The following is a 5354-nucleotide window of genomic DNA, read 5'->3' as shown; positions in this document are numbered from 1 at the left end:
ATTTTGGTCTCCCGATAAAATTAAGCATCCCATGCTCGCCCCGAACACACAACTTAATTTTATCAATAATAATTCATTCCACTAGAGAACTATTATTGAACTACCGCATTAATCCCAAATTACATTTTGGGCTCCTTCTTATCATGAGTGTGTTAGTCTCCCTGTGTTTAAGATAACAAATGTCCACTAATTAAGTAAGTTACTGACAACTCACTTAATTAATATCTAGCTCCAAGAGTAGTACCACTCAACTTCATTGTCATGTCGGACTGAGTCCACCTTCAGGGTTTAACATGACAATCCTTATGAGCTCCTCTTGGGGACATTCTCAACCTAGATTACTGGGACACAGTTTCCTTCTATAATCAACAACACACACTATAAGTGATATTATTTCCCAACTTATCGGGCTTATTGATTCATCGAACTAAATCTCACCCATTGATAAATTAAAGAAATAAATATCAAATATATGTGCTTGTTATTATATTAGGATTAAGAGCACACACTTTCATAATAACTGAGGTCTTTGTTCCTTTATAAAGTCAGTATAAAAGAAACGATCTCTAATGGTCCTACTCAATACACTCTTAGTGTACTAGTGTAATTATATAGTTAAGATAAACTAACACCTAATTACACTACGACCTTCCAATAGTTTGTTCCTTTCCATCATGGTCGTGAGCTACTGTTTATAATTTATAAGGTACTGATAACATGATCTTCTGTGTGTGACACCACACACCATGTTATCTATAATATAAATTAATTGAACAACTACATTTATCACAAATGTAGATATTTGACCAATGTGATTCTTATTTCTAGATAAATGTTTTATACCAAAAGCTAGGCTTTTAGTATACATCCTAACACGTCGGTCACCTCTGAAGGAGTGACCGGTGAAAGGCCACGGCTTGCTATCTTAGACACCACCTTGGCATTGATTTCCTCATCGTCAAGCTAGCACATGCCGAGCAGTCGTGCTTTCCTCATGATGTAAGCTGCAAAAAAGCAAAGGTAATCAGTTAGAATTAAAAGAGAGGAAAAGGAAAAATCTTTTACCTAGGGGGGCAACCAAGTGCATTCGGATTGGGCTTAAGCCGAACACATATAAGACGCCTTCCTCCAATAGCCAATCGATGTGATATTTCTGCTCGGCAAGTGCTGCAGCCGACTGGAGGTAGCTCTGCACTGTTTGATATCTGCCGAGCGGCGAAGGCTTTGGCAACTCTGTTTGCCAAGTGGTTAAAAAAGGAGGTCGATCGAGAAGGCTTACATAAAAATAGTGTTCCTTCTAATGTTCGATGGAGGAAGGGATTTTATCAAAATGCACATGGGATAGAAAAAATAAATGAAGATTCATGGCAATAGAGGAATTTTGTATAGACAGAAGAGGATGACGCCATCGCACAGCACCCTAAAGGAGTTGGGAACTAGCTGCTGTAGCGAGAAATGGAAATATCTACAAACATCGGAGAAAAAAGGGGTATAGGGAATCTAAGGCCAGCGTATAGATAATCCTTAAAGAAAGGAAGAGAGTTGTCCAGCGGATTGTGAGGACGGTCAAAAGCGTTAAGGATGGTGATGATATGATCATCAGGGATGTGGTGAGCCATCTTCATCTGCTCAATGTCACTGCCATTACCAAAGGCCTGAGATGGCCGGAGGAGATCGAGGAGAGGAAGCCATGGATCGAGAAAAAGGAGTTGTAAATTGATTAAATTAAAGAAGACAGAAAAAGAAGCTAACTGAGGGAAGATTGTCGATGGCGAAGGTTGTAGACGAAGAGGAGGAGCAAAGAAAAAGAGGAGCGTGAGGAAGATGACGGCGAAAAACTTTGAGGTTTAAAAAACTATAGACAAGCGCCCTGAGCCATAGGATCAAGGGTTTGGGAAAACGAGCTTCGATCGTCATAGTAGAATTCAAAAAGGGAGACATCACGTCAGAATTTTAACCGATGCCTGTCACATCAGGCTAGCGGCAAGCTCGGGTGCTGACACATAGCGGCAAGCTATAGGAAGCATTAATGTTAATAGAGAAATCATGATTATAAGGCATGGCTGAGCATGCCCTGAATTTATGACAGAGATTTGAGTAGTTTTCGAGAAATTAGATGACATCAGCAATAATCAAACCGCACCAAGTGCCAGTGTCCAGTCGGGAAGAGAAGTTCAACTGCAGAAGCAAAACTACCAAGTGTAGGGAGAGCGTCTCCCAATCAGCAGCAAAGCCACCCGAACGATTGCAACCATGCAGCAGCTGAACAACACAAACAAATGGTCAAAAGACCTTGACCTTCTAGCAGCCGAATGGAAAGGGCGAATAGAGGAGGATGGAAAGAAGGAAGAGCATATCACACTGATGGTCCAGTCAGTCAGACTTGCAACCTCCTTCGACTAGACTTGAGGGAGAAGCTTGTGATCTGGTGATGATGTGGGATCCTACGGAATGCGAGTCAAAGTCAAGGGGATTGATCAACGTGGAAGATAAGGTCAACACACGGTCGAGCGGACCAAGACGTGGCTGAGCGGACCACCACATGGCCGAGCGAATCAAAGCATGGCCTAAAGACTATAAACGAGTTGAGTGGGCCAGTGCACGGCCGAGCGGACCAAGAAGTGGTCGAGCAGACCACCATGCGCCCGAGTAGAGAAAAGCATGGCCCGAAGACTAGGCGCGAGCCGAGTGGACCAGTGCATGGCCAAACAGACCGGTGCGTGGCTGAGTTGATGATCGCACGATCGAGCGGCTTCCCCTGAGCATCTCGTCATATCTTTTTGGGAATTGGTGCCGCTGATAGCCAACAAGTCCAGTCGATGAATCATACTTTAAAAGCTTCCAGCCTATCATGTCAGAGAGCGGTATGCCCATTAAGGGATAGTGTCAGTGACACTTTTGGAGTTGTCTATTCATAGGGCACCTGGGAAAATGTGCTTGTGCATTGAGATGCATGCACAAACGCTACAGTGACACTATAAAAGGGGGGTTCTCGTCTACAGGAGAGGTATGCGTAACTTTGTTCACTTAGACGTTGTAGATACAGTTTTTCCACTATTGTTCTAGAGGACTGACTTGAGTGCCGGAGTGCCATTGCCAAGAACGTCCTCCTGACTTGGCACTGACGTTCCTTGTGGTTGCAGGGATGAGCAAGGAGTCTTCACCGAGCCAACTAGTGAGCTTCGCCGCTAGCTCGCCATCTCCTCAGATTTTCTACAGGATCACTCACTCTCGCTCAATATAGGAATTAGGAAGACTTGATGTAAAAAAAAATGTTATATCTTTTAAAATATCATTAGGTTAAGACTGATTTTAAAACTCACTAGGAACTAGGTTAAGACTGATTTTAATTTTAATATATGTCATTTTTCAAAAATATGTCACATACCTATTGTATTAAGCTAATGCCCATCCTTAAGTAATTTTTGACCTTGATCTCTAAAGATTGAAGTTTCTGGATCCAAATGGTAGAGGTGCTCCAGTGTCATATCTGATTCCATCTCAGAAGTTCATTTTGAAGTTTGAGCTCCTTCAATGATTAATCTTCTGACTTGTTAAAATTTAGGGCTTCAAGACTTCACATTCTTCTTCCTCTAGCTCTTTTCTCTTTCCGGTGATGAGTCCAAAAAAGAGTGGTCTAGATCTAGTACAACTTGTTAGGACACTTGGGAGCTAGAGGTGCGGGTGAATAGCTTGCTTGGCTTGTATGAATTTGATTTATAGTGAAAAACTCGAAGCAAAACTTTCAATCTCCAACACCTTTGATTTTACTTACAATCCACCTCCTTGATGTGACTAATCAAAGGGTCCCCTCCTCACTTTCAAGAGGCACTATGAAAACCTCCTTCTCGAAGGTCGAAAAACCTCGTACAAGCTCAACCATATGAATACAACAAGAAAATAAGAGCACAAATACAAAATACAATCGAGAACGACCTTTAGGATTTACAATGAGGAATTTTGCTTTGCTTGCTCTTTTCTTACTTTGGATTGCCTCTTGGTTGATGGAAATATAGCAACACTTTGCTCCAAAACTCCCAAGAACTGGTGTCTAGAAATCTTCATGAACTCTTCTTTATATGGTTGTTGTTCGAAGCAATTTTCGTCTAGTAATCCATTATCCTTACTTACTAATCGATTGCCACATCACAATTCGACCGTTCAAATCTGTAGAATGACTATTTTTGCCTGATTAATTGATTGATGAGCCATATCAATCGATTCGATAGCTTTTAATCGATTAAACCAATCAATTCTGAACCTTCTGTTCATGAGAAAAAAGTTGCCTAATCAATTGCCCCATCAATTCCCAAACTTTTTATTTTCTCATGAAAAAATGCCCCTATCAATTAACGCAATCGATTGAAGAAGGTTTAATCGATTATCTCAATCGATTCATAGCCTTTTTGTGTGAGAGACACACTGCTAATCGATTGCCCTAATCAATTTGTATTGCCAGAATCGATTGGCCAATCTTTTGTGCTCTCATAAAAGTTCTCTAAATCGATTACTTTGGGGCAATCGATTGCCCTAATAAATTGTCCAACTCTAACTCCCTTAATCCAAATTTAGGGTTCCTTTTCCCAACATCTGATCAACCTTGACTTGTAGAGTCTTCTTGTTACCAAGCATCCGGTCAACCTTGACATGCTAGACCTTTTTACCAAGTGTCCAGTCAACTTTTGCCCCACTTAGACTTTTCGTCTCGTGCTAAGTGACTGGTCTTCATGACCCACTTGGACTTACCGTCTCGTGCCAAATATTTGGTCCTCCATAACCTACTTGGACTTCCAATCATCAAGTGTGCAGTCCTCTGTAACCTATTTGGATTTTTCCTTGCCAACTTCCGTTGGACTTCCAATCACCAAGTGTCTAATCAACATTTGACCTCGCTTGGACTTTCTTCACCAAGTGTCTGGTCCTTCGTGAGCCACTTGGACTTTTCTCACCAAGTGTTCAGTCATTCTTGACCCACTTGGACTTTTCTCTTATCTAATCCCACTAGGACTTCTACTATCTAGTTCCCAACTAGGTCTTTCACTACCTAGCCTTGCTAGGACTTCCACTACCTAACCTCCAATTAAGACTTTCTCCTACCTAACCTCCAGTTAGGACTTTCCTCTATCTAACCTCTAGTTAGGAACTTTACTCTACATAGCCTCCAGTTGGACTTTCCTTTACCTAACCTACAGTTTGTACTTTCCTAGTTAAGTATCCGGTCTTCCTTTGACCTATTTGACTTCTCTCACACATATTACCAAACATCGAAACTCAAGCTCGGACCAATCCCAGCTTAGTCAAACTGGTTAACCTTGATCTGAGGATGATTGCACCAATATCCTAGAACGATCTGG

This window comes from Zingiber officinale, chromosome 7A (genome assembly GCF_018446385.1).
Source record: "Zingiber officinale cultivar Zhangliang chromosome 7A, Zo_v1.1, whole genome shotgun sequence".
Taxonomy (NCBI): Eukaryota; Viridiplantae; Streptophyta; class Magnoliopsida; order Zingiberales; family Zingiberaceae; genus Zingiber; species Zingiber officinale.
This window is presented reverse-complemented; position numbering follows the sequence as displayed.